This window comes from Lynx canadensis, chromosome B3, assembly GCF_007474595.2.
Source record: "Lynx canadensis isolate LIC74 chromosome B3, mLynCan4.pri.v2, whole genome shotgun sequence".
NCBI lineage: Eukaryota > Metazoa > Chordata > Mammalia > Carnivora > Felidae > Lynx > Lynx canadensis.
Genome location: NC_044308.2, coordinates 134,116,416 through 134,129,240, shown reverse-complemented (window position 1 = coordinate 134,129,240; position 12,825 = coordinate 134,116,416).

Sequence of the window (12,825 nt, the reverse complement as noted above, 5' to 3'; positions counted from 1 at the left end):
TTCCTGCCAGGGAACTTGCTCCGAGCAAACACACAACTCTGTGCTTCTGCGGAGCCAAACCTCCGGCAGCGGATCTGACTCCCTCCCGCTGCCACAGGGCCCCTCCTGAAGTGGATCACCTAAGGAGAAGCGAGCTAAGCCTGCCCCTCCTGCCCCCGTGCACCTTGCCTACCCACCCCAGCTAATACGCCAGATCCCCAGCATCACAAGCCCGGCAGTGTGCAAGTAGCCCAGACAGGCCACGCCACCCCACAGTGAATCCTGCCCCTAGGAGAGGGGAAGAGAAGGCACACACCAGTCTGACTGTGGCCCCAGCGGTGGGCTGGGGGCAGACATCAGGACTGACTGCGGCCCCGCCCACCATCTCCAATTATACACCACAGCACAGGGGAAGTGCCCTGCAGGTCCTCACCACTCCAGGGACTATCCAAAATGACCAAATGGAAGAATTCCCCTCAGAAGAATCTCCAGGAAATAACAACAGCTAATGAGCTGATCAAAAAGGATTTAAATAATATAACAGAAAGTGAATTTAGAATAATAGTCATAAAATTAATCGCTGGGCTTGAAAACAGTATAGAGGACAGCAGAGAATCTCTTGCTACAGAGATCAAGGGACTAAGGAACAGTCACGAGGAGCTGAAAAGCGCTTTAAACGAAATGCAAAACAAAATGGAAACGACGACAGCTCGGATTGAAGAGGCAGAGGAGAGAATAGGTGAACTAGAAGATAAAGTTATGGAAAAAGAGGAAGCTGAGAGAAAGAGAGATAAAAAAATCCAGGAGTATGAGGGGAAAATTAGAGAACTAAGTGATACACTAAAAAGAAATAATATACGCATAATTGGTATCCCAGAGGAGGAAGAGAGAGGGAAAGGTGGTGAAGGGGTACTTGAAGAAATTATAGCTGAGAACTTCCCTGAACTGGGGAAGGAAAAAGGCATTGAAATCCAAGAGGCACAGAGAACTCCCTTCAGACGTAACTTGAATCGATCTTCTGCACGACATATCATAGTGAAACTGGCAAAATACAAGGATAACGAGAAAATTCTGAAAGCAGCAAGGGATAAACGTGCCCTCACATATAAAGGGAGACCTATAAGACTCCTGACTGATCTCTCTTTTCAAACTTGGCAGGCCAGAAAGGATTGGCACGATATTTTCAGTGTGCTAAACAGGAAAAATATGCAGCCGAGAATCCTTTATCCAGCAAGTCTGTCATTTAGAATAGAAGGAGAGATAAAGGTCTTCCCAAACAAACAAAAACTGAAGGAATTTGTCACCACTAAACCAGCCCTACAAGAGATCCTAAGGGGGAATCCTGTGAGACAAAGTACCAGAGACATCGCTACAAGCATAAAACATACAGACATCACAATGACTCTAAACCCGTATCTTTCTATAATAACACTGAATGTAAATGGATTAAATGCGCCAACCAAAAGACATAGGGTATCAGAATGGATAAAAAAACAAGACCCATCTATTTGCTGTCTACAAGAGACTCATTTTAGATCTGAGGACACCTTTAGATTGAGGGTGAGGGGATGGAGAACTATTTATCATGCTACTGGAAGCCAAAAGAAAGCTGGAGTATCCGTACTTATATCAGACAAACTAGACTTTAAATTAAAGGCTGTAACAAGAGATGAAGAAGGGCATTATATAATAATTACAGGGTCTATCCATCAGGAAGAGCTAACAGTTATAAATGTCTATGTGCCGAATACCAGAGCCCCTAAATATATAAAACAATTACTCATAAACACAAGCAACCTTATTGATAAGAATGTGGTAATTGCAGGGGACTTTAACACCCCACTTACAGAAATGGATAGATCATCTAGACACACGGTCAATAAAGAAACAAGGGCCCTGAATGAGACATTGGATCAGATGGACTTGACAGATCTATTTAGAACTCTGCATCCCAAAGCAACAGAATATACTTTCTTCTCGAGTGCACATGGAACGTTCTCTAAGATAGATCATAGACTGGGTCACAAAACAGCCCTTCATAAGTTTACAAGAATTGAAATTATACCATGCATACTTTAAGCCCCACGTCGGGCTCTTGCACTGACAGTGTGGAGCCTGCTTGGGATTCTCTCTCCCCACCCCTCCCCCACTCTTTTTCTCTCAAAATAAATAAATAAACTTTAAAAAATTAAAAAAAGAAAAAAATCCATATTACTACTAGCTATAGACAACTAGTTTTAACTTAACATATGCAGTATGTGCGTATACGCATTTGACTTAAATGGTATTATGGTCCAAATCTCATTCTCTTTCTTTATTGCTCAAGATTTTGTTTGGACTAGTCTGTTGCTTCTAACTGGTGCATAAGAATTCGTATTTTAAATGTGCATTCACCACATTCTAGGTATCCATTCCCTTAATGATCAAACCTAGATTTGCCTCCAACTTCGCAATCCATAAACACCACCACAGCAAGCATCCCATTATATGCCACCTTAAGGGCAGAGGGGTATCTGTCCCACCCCCAGACACACACATCTGGACGCTGATTCCTCTTTGCTGAGTCAACGGGAATTTGCATTCTTAATCCACTGTGTACCTCCAAATGATTATTTCTAGAATGTCTTAACCAGTTTCTACTTGCATCAAAACTTCCAGAGTTCCCCTGTACCCTAACACTCAGTAGCATACATCTATTTTATTTTTGTCCTTCTGGTGTAACATAGTTTTAAAATGTATTTGCCAGATTACTAATAGGTTTGAGCACCTCTTCATATAGTTGCTAGCCAGTCTTCTCGCTCTGTTCACTGTCTTTTGGTGTACTTTGCTCAATTTTCTGTTGAGTATCATTATTTTCTCTGCGATTTGCTTGAGCAGATATCAAGTGGTTTTCACTACTTTGATCATAATCAACAGGAAGAATATATTTAATACTATAACCAATGCATATATATTATCTATAATATATATATTAGTATATGTAAAGATTATATATGAATATATTAATTATAATATATATTGATTATATGAACAATATATAATTGTATATTAAGTCTATGTAAGTAATTTTGATTAATTATATGTTACTATGCATTAATATAGATGTATATGTAAATATTATATTTTTCATACACACTGTGTATATATGTATATATTTTATTTATTTTTTATTTTTTTAATGTTTATTTATTTTTGAGAGAGAGTGAGACAGAGCATGAGCTGGGAGGGGCAGAGAGAGAGGGAGACACAGAATCTGAAACAGGCTCCAGGCTCTGAGCTGTCAGCACAGAGCCCAATGCGGGGCTTGAATCCACAAACCATGAGATCATGACCTGAGCTGAAGTTGGCCGCTTAACCGACTGAGACACCCAGGTGCCCCAGTGTATATATGTATATTTTAATTTGCATTTTATTTACATAATCTAAACAAAAAGTTGATGAGTATATTCCCCTAATACTTACTATGATCTCTGATATTCTCCATTCTATTCTACTTTATTTTTTAAAAAAAAATTTAAGTTTATTTAGTTTGAAAGACAGTGAGCAAGCTGGGGAGGGGCAAGAGAGGGAGAGAGAGACAATCCCAAGCAGGGTCCACACTGCCAGTGTGGAGTCCGATGTGGTGCTTGGACTCAAACCGGGAGATCATGACCTGAGCCGAAATCTAGAGTTGAACGCTTAACTGACTGAACCACCAGGTGCCCCTCTACTTCATTTAAAAACAAACAAACAATGTTTGTTTGTTTATTTATTTATTTATAATTTATTTTTTTTAAATTTACGTCCAAGTTAGTTAGCATATAGTGCAACAATGATTTCAGGAGGAGATTCCTTCATGCCCCTTACCCATTTAGCCCATCCCCTCTCCCACAACCCCTCCAGTAACCCTCTGTTCTCTATATTTAAGAATCTCTTATGGTTTGTCTCTGTCTCTGTTTTTATATTATTTTTGCTTCCCTTCCCTTATGTTCATCTGTTTTGTATCTTAAATTCCTTATATGAGTGAAGTAATGATATTTGTCTTTCTCTAATTTCACTTAGCATAATACATTCTAGTTCCATCCACGTAGTTGCAAATGTCAAGATTTCATTCTTTTTGATTGCCGAGTAATACTCCATTGTATATATATATACCACATCTTATTTATCCATTCATCCATCAATGGACGTTTGGGCTCTTTTCATGCTTTGGCTATTGTTGATAGTGCTGCTATAAACATGGGGGTGCATGTGTCCCTTTGAAACAGCACACCTGTATCCCTTGGATAAATGCCTAGTAGTGCAATTGCTGGGTCATAGGGTAGTTCTATTTTTAGTTTTTTGAGGAACTTCCATACTGTTTTCCAGAGTGGCTGCACCAGCTTGCATTCCCACCAACAATGCAAAAGAGATCCTCTTTCTCCACATCCTCACCAACATCTGTTGTTGCCTGAGTTGCTCATGTTAGCCATTCTGACAGGTGTGAGGTGGTATCTCATTGTGGTTTAGATTTGTATTTCCCTGATGATGAGTGATGTTGAGCATTTTTTCATGTGTTGGTTGGCCATCTGGATGTCTTCCTTGGAGAAGTGTCTATTCATGTCTTTTGCCCATGTCTTCACTGGATTATTTGTTTTTTGGGTGTTGAGTTTGATAAATTCTTTACAGATGTTGGATACTAACCCTTTATCTGATATGTCATTTGCAGATATCTTCTCCCATTCTGTCAGTTGCCTTTTAGATTTGCTGATTGTTTCCTTTGCTGTGCAGAAGCTTTTTATTTTGAACAGGTCCCAGTAGTTCATTTTTGCTTTTGTTTCCCTTGCCTCCGGAGATGTGTTGAGTAAGAAGTTGCTGCAGCCAAGATCAAGGAGGTTTTTGCCTGCTTTCTCCTTGAGGATTTTGATGGCTTTGTGTCTTACATTTAGGTCTTTCATCCATTTTGAGTTTATTTTTGTGTCTGGGGTAAGAAAGTGGTCCAGGTTCATTCTTCTGCATGTTGCTGTCCAGTTTTCCCAGCACCACTTGGTGACGAGACTGTCTTTATTCCATTGGATATCCTTTCCTGCTTTGTCAAAGATTAGTTGGCCATACATTGTGGATCCATTACTGGGTTCTCTATTCTGTTCCATTGATCTAAGTGTCTGTTTTTGTGCCAGTGCCATTCTGTCTTGATGGTTACCGCTTTGTAATACAGCTTGAAGTCCGGGATTGTGATGAGTCCAGCTTTGGTTTTCTTTTTCAGGATTGCTTTGGCTATTCGGGGTCTTTTCTGGTTCCATACAAATTTTAGGATTGTTTGTTCTAGCTCTGTGAAGAATGCTGGTGTTATTTTGATAGGGATTGCAATGTTTATTTTTGAGAATGAGAGAGAGACAGAGACAGAGTATGAGCAGGGGAGGGGCAGAGAGAGAGAGAGGGAGACAAAGAATCCGAAGCAGGCTCCAGGCTCTGAGCTGTCAGCACAGAGCCCGACGCGGGGCTCGAACTCTCAAACCTTGAGATCATGACCTGGGCTGAAGTCAGAGGCTTAAGCCACCCAGGTGCCCCTACCTCATTGTTTTTAATGCTGATTGCAATCACTACACTGAATTTATCACCCAATAATGGTCTACAAACGATCAATTGATGTAATTCCTACTCAGTCTGTCATGTCTCTATTTTGCCAATGGGTACATTGTTTATCAGAAAGTTTTAATTTTGATGGACTCAAATTCGTCCATTATTTGAGTCTTGGTTAGGAAGTTTCCCTCCACTTCTAGTTCACATAGATATTTTCTTACATTTTCTTCAATTTGATTTATAATTTTAACTTTTGAATTTAGGATTTCAGTCTGAGACACCCCCCCCCCTTTGTTTAATAAAAAATGGAGACTTAACTTTATTTTCTTTATTTTTCTCCATGGAGTGAGCTAATTTCCCCAATACCATCAATTAAACAAAAAAATTTTTTGCCACTCTTTTGTGGCACCTTATTTATCATAGCAGGGTGTTTTTGTCTTTAGACTTTTGTAAGGAGGAGTAAACAAGTTGCAGATGGGGTGATTTATAGTTGGGCTTGTTTTTCAAGCACGAGAAGTTTCGGTCAGTTACATGAACAGGAAATGTTTTTCTCTGTGGTTAGTTAGTTTCAGGGGACAGCTTTGATCTTAGCAAATCAATCATGAGACAAAGAATGGGGAATTGGAGGATCAGTGTCTGGCCTTGTCAGCAGGTTCAGGCAAAGGGGAAAGGTCTGTGTTTGGCCTTATCAGTGCCCCCTCTTGTGCAAGAAAGACATCATTTGTCTCAGAACACTCTTAGGGGTTAGAGTCATTTCTGCGGGGTCTTGGTCAAGGCTCAGTGAAACTGTCCATGGAGTCAGCAGTTCCTTGTTGGCGCTCTCCTTGGAGCACTGGCTGAACCATCTGTTGAGCTCTGATGGTGGTCCAGAGCTGAGAAGGGGTTTTGGAAGCAAGGCATTTAGTTGGGAATATAATTGTAGGAAAGAGGAGACAAGTGACGGAAGCTGTGTTAAGAAGCACAACGAGGACTCGAAGCCAGGGGGAACCCATCTAGTGGATTCAGACAAATTGGTGTGAGAGGTCCTTTGATAATGGGTCAGGACCATGGTTGCCATGCAAAGACATTTCTTGGTTAGCATCTTAAGTGTCCTTGCTTATGATGTGGAGGTCAGGGAGGTTGAGGGGGAACAAATGTGCAACACCGGGGGACTTGTTTATGGGTAGATGAGGAGTAGAGAAAGAAATGGCAAGGAGGGCTGAACTGAAAAGGAAAGGGAAGGCATGACTCACGGAAGTACTGGAACTAATGGGGGATAGACAAATGGAAGAATAATGAGAAGGAGATGAAGGAGGAATATGAAGGAGACCAGATTGGAGGGTCTGAGGTACTCATGTTCCAGAGTCATGGGCAGAAGCTGGCCCCACTGTGATGTCGTCTACTTGTTCCAAAGCTAGTGGGAAAGTAGTCTGTCTCCTGTCATTATCTGCTTCTGACAGCTCTCAAAAGAGCCTCAGTTTAAGGTCTCCTGTTAGGGTGAATTTCCCCAACTTCAAAATAAGACTGGTGTGGTTTTTAAATTTTTTGTAAATATTTATTTACTTTTGAGAGAGAGAGAGAGAGAGAGAGAGAGAGAGAGAACGAGTGGGGGAGGGGCAGAGAGAGAGGGAGACACAGAATCTGAAGCAGGTTCCAGGCTCTGAGCTGGCAGCCCAGAGCCCAATGCGGGGCTCGAACTCACAGACCACGAGATCGTGACATGAGCTGAAGTTGGACGCTTAACCGACTGAGCCACCCAGGTGCCCCTAGACTGATGTTTTTTAAATTGTGAAACATGAACCCAAAGTTGTACTCCTTACAGTTTTACAGAAGTCAGTGGTTAGGAAGGCAGTACGGTTGACACGGGTTTGAACTGTGCAGGTCCTCTTACACACAGATTTTTTTCAACAAATACAGTCCAGTACTTCAAATGTATTTTCTCTTCATTATGATTTGCTTAATAACAGTTTCTTTAGCTTTCTTTATTGTAAGTATACAGTATATAATACATATAACATACAAAATATGTATTAATTGGCTATATTATCAGTAAGACTTCCGGTCAATATTAGGCTATTAGTCATTAAGTTATTTGGGAATCAAAAGTTCCCCCAAGGAATTCTGACAGTGCAGGGGGCCAAGGCCCATACCCTCTGCATTGTTCATGAGTCAACTGTATTGGTCTTCCTAAGATTGGGTTCAACATTGGTCTTTTGGTGATATTCCTTCCAGAAGCCCTTTAACCTAAAGATAAGGGCTGAAGTCAGATGTCTGGGGGAAAGACAGACTTGAACTACTGGTAATAAATAAGAGTATATTGAGTAAGACCTTGTCAGTATTTGAGAATATCAGATTGGGGGTGCCTGGGTGGCTTAGTCAGTTAAGTGTCTGACTTTGGCTCAGGTCATGATCTCACATTTCGTGAGTTCAAGTGCTGTGGACAGCTTGGAGCCTGGAGCCTGCTTTGAATTCTGTGTCTCCCTCTCTCTGCCCCTCCCCTGCTCTCTCTCTCTCTCTCTCTCTCTCAAATATAAATAAACATTTAAAAATTTTTAAAAAAGAATATCAGATTGGATCAGATTTGAATCTTCTATGGTACAAAAAAAGTAAGGAATCTTCACTGGCTTTCCAGTAATTATTTCATAAAAGGATAATCAGTGTTGAGAGGAGAATGAAAATCAAAGGGTCAACAAGGTTGATGGCAAGACCTTGGGCTAAGTCAGGTTGAGTTCTTCAGAGTTGGTCTGGTTTAAGTGTAAGAGCACCATTGGCCCATTCTGGTTTTGGTGGATTGAGGGTGATACGGACCATGCAATTTTTGTAAGATGAAAGAACACATTGAGTATCTTGAATAACTTGAGCAATGAGGTGAGTTCCTCTATCTCTGGAGAGGAACAAAAGGATTCCCCAAGTGGGGAAAATCCTTTCTAGCAGTGACGTAGCTAGAGTTGTGGCAGTAGCCTATTTGCAGGGAAAAGCTTCCAACCATCCTTTTTCAAATGCAGACTATAGTTAGAACATATTTGTATCCATGAGACTTTGGGAGTTTAATCAATTCCATTTTCCAGTGGAGAAAGGGACCTGGGGAGCTGGCTATCATCCTTGCTCTACCTTTACATTTTTACCAGGACTATGGTTCTGGAAGATGGGACAAATTAAGTAAGGTTCCCTGTTCAATATGAGGGCTGAAGTGTCCTCATCATTTTTGGAGGAGACCCATTTGTAGAGGAGACCCTTAAGATTTCCACTATCACAATGTACGATATCATGAAGGGTGTGGACCAGTATGGAAACTGTTCATGAATAAGAGGAAAGCACCTGACCACTGGGTCTAAAATGAGGTTAAAGAGCCAAAAAGGCTGATAGCTTGTTGTGTGCTTGAGTGAGGATGCTTTCATGTTTGTAAATAGAATAGGATAATGAGTTTTAATTTTAAGTGCTAGTGAAATAAAGCAGAGCTTCAGTCAACCCCTGAAGTATGACAGTCCATGGGTATTGGTGATCTGTACATGTGAAGGCAAAAAAAAAAAATTGTAGTTGGGTGAAGAGGTATATTGGAAAAAGCAGAATGTAAGTCAGTGACTATGAAATGAGTAGTGTGTGGGATAGAGGCCAGAACAGTGTGGAATTAGCAGCTGGAGGAAACCTGAGTTTGACTATTCTGTTTCTTGTTCATGAGTCTTATGGGGTCCAGTATCTCTTGGCAGTAAGTCTCTTTACTGGGAGTATAGAGGTATTACAGGGACTGCCTTAAATTATAAGTTGAAAACCATGGAAGGATTCTGCTTTTAGAGGATCTTACGGTAATCTTGGAAGTAGCATGGGCTGGTTTATTTCTACTTTGAGAGATTCAGCCTCCTGGATTTGGCCTATAAGTGGAGGGAGCAAGTTCAACGGGAGTCAGGTATCTTAGTTAACATAGCTAGTACTTGTCTTAGTCTGTTCAGGCTGCTATAACAGTATCAGGCACTGGGTGGCTTATAAACAGCAGAAGTTTATTTCTCATAGTTCTGGAGGCTAAGTGCAAGATCATGGCACCACTTCAACAGCCATCATGATGGCAAGGGTCAAGAGAACTCTTCTGCAGTCTCTTCTATTAGGGCACTAATCCCATTCAAAAAGGCCCCACCCTCATGACCTAGTCACCTCCCAAACACCCCACCTCCTAACACCATCACATTGGGAGTTAGTTTTCAACACATGAATCTGTGTGGGACAGAAACATTCAGCCTGTAGCATCACTTAAGGGAATCCAAAGGGTTTTGACTTGAACAAGAAGTTATATGATGCATGAGAGTCATTGAAAGGCAAGGATAATAGGCATGGAGTCAGGGACTTGAGGGTGAAGTCATAGAGAGGGCAAAGACTGATATTCCAATTGGAGAGTAAATATCTTCTCAGAAGGTTTACTGGGCAGTGGGCTAAGCAGAAGGCTGTGCTGTAGTGAGGGGTCTTGGTGAGACAGAGAGATGCTTAAATAAAGGCAAATCATGTGGCAGATTATCTAGTCTTGCCTCAGGTATGGCTTGTATACTCCAGCGGATGGTGGTGGGGAAAAAAGAGATGCTGGTTGTGGAATGTGTTGTTCCTGTGCCCACTGGGAAGGTGGTGGGATCATTATTTCCCCTTCCACACTGGGAGTCACTTGTGGAGACAAGGGGGAGGGTCTCTCAGGGAAAAGTCACTCTTCTATTTGTTTTAAGGTCAGGTGACTCAAGTCTGAGATCCCCCCTTTTTTTAAATAAGATTTACAAGTATCCCTATGTGTGGTTGCTGTGGAAGGAATAGATCGCCCTGGTTTCTTTCTAACTCTTTCAGTTGTGAAGCAACAAAACCAAACAGAAAGAGAATTCAAACCAAGAATCAAAATCAAACCCTAATAAAGATCAAATGTATATCAAAATTAAAAGTACAGTGACATATCATGGTACTTTTCTTTTAGTTTTTTTAATTAAATTTTTGATTTTAATTCCAATATAATTAACAGGGTTATATTAGTTTCAGGTGTACAAAATAAGTGATTCAACAAAAACTCTATACATTGCTCAGTATTCATCACAACAGGTGCACTCCTTAATCCTTATCACCCACCCATTTTACCTATCCCCCCCCCCACCTCCCTTGTGGAAACCATCAGTTTGTTCTCAAGAGTCTGTTTCTTGGTTTGTCTCTCTTTTTTTCCTTTGTTTGTTTTGTTTCTTAAGTTCCACAAATGAGCGAAATAATATTTGTCTTTCTCTGACTTACCCCACTTAGCATTATACTCTCTATGTCTATCTATGTTATTGCAAATGGAAAGATTACATTTTTATGGCTGAATAATATTCCGTTGTATATATATACCACATCTTCTTTATCCCATTCATCTAGTGATGGATACTTGGGCTGCATCCATAATTTGGCTATTGTAAATAATGCTGCAATAAATATAGGAGTGCATGTACCCTTTCAAATTAGTGTTTTTGTATTTGGGGGGTAAATCACACCCAGCAGTGCGATTATTAGATCATAGGGTCCTATTTTTAATTTTTTGAGAAACCTCCATGCTTTTTTCCACAGTGGCTGCATCAGTTTGCATTCCCACCCACAGTGCATGAGGCTTCTCTCTTCCCCGCATCCTCGCCAACACCTGTTGTTCCACTATACAACCATTAGAATGGCTCCGTTTCAAGACTGATCATACCACGTGTTGGAGGTACAGGTCATACAGTGGTTGTACAGCCACTTTGGAAGACAGTTTTATCATTTCTTAGAAAGTTAAACTTCTGCTGACCATATTCCTATGTACTTTCCCAAGAGAAATGAAAGTACATGTCCATACAAAGACTTGAACCCAAATGTTCATGGCAACTTTACTTAGACTAGCCCCAAACTAGAAACAACACAAATATCCATCAATAAGTGAATGGATAAACAAATTGGGCTATGACCACACAATGGAATACTGCTCAGCAAGAAAAGGGAATGAACTATGGGTACAACCACAACAGGGATGAACCCCAAATCATTATGCTGAGCAAAAGAAACCAAAGAGAATACACATTGTATACAAACCAATCTATTGCAACAGAAAGCAGATCAGTGGTTGGCTGGGGGTGGGGTGAAGCAGTGGGAGGGGCATTGAGGACACTTTAGCAGGGGATGGATATTTTCGTTATCTTGATTGTGGTGATGTTTTTTACTGGCATACACATTTGTCAAAAATTACCAAATTATACACTTTATATATGTGTCTTTTATTATATTTCAATTACATCTCAATAAAGCTAATAAAAATTAAAAATGGAAACATGAAGACAATATAACCACAAATCCTGGCAAGATTAAAAGATGTATGATATCTCCAAGGGCAACAGGACAGAAAAAGCAAATTTAAAAAGCTGGAAGAGGGGCACCTGGGTGGCTCAGTCAGTTGAGCGTTCGACTTAGGCTCAGGTCATGATCTCACAGTTTGTGAGTTTGAGCCCCACATCGGGCTCTGTGCTGACAGCTCAGAACCTGGAGCCTGCTTGGGATTCTGTGTCTCCCTCTCTCTCTGCCCCTCCCCCACTCAGGCTCTGTGTCTCTCTCTCTCTCTCAAAAAATAAACATTTTTTTTTAAAAAGGAAAAAAGAAAACAAAATAAAAACCTGGAAGAATGCATTCTTCCCTAACAAATTCTAAGTTACCAAAATGAACCTAAGAAGTGATGGAAACTTTGCATAAACCAATTATCATTAAAGAGACTGGAAAAGGTATTAAGCAACTGCCACTGAAATAAAACCAGAATCAGATTAACAGCTGAGATTTGTCACCTACACAGAATAGATCATTCCAATAGTATTTGAATGTTTCCTTGCCATAAAAAAAGTGGAACCTCCCAATTATTTTTCTTTTTTTTTTTTTAATTTTTTTAACGTTTATTTTTGAGACAGAGAGAGACAGAGCATGAACAGGGGAGGGTCAGAGAGAGAGGGAGACACAGAATCTGAAACAGGCTCCAGGCTCTGAGCTGTCAGCACAGAGCCCGACGCGGGGCTCCAACCCACAGACCGCGAGATCATGACCTGAGCCGAAGTCGGACGCTTAACGACTGAGCCACCCAGGCGCGCCCCCCAGTTCTTTTTCTAAAGTTTATGTACCTTTAATGGTAAAAATGATCAGTGATTCCAAATAAAATATTAGTGAGTCGAATCCAGCAGTGCAGTTAAGTGCACAATACAGCATGACCAAGTCGTATAGTCCAAGGGTGCAAGGACAATTCAGGGTCAGGAAGCTAAGCAACATAGTTCATTTCAAATGCATCAGTAAGTTAAAAGAGAAAAATTAAATAATCATATAATTTAA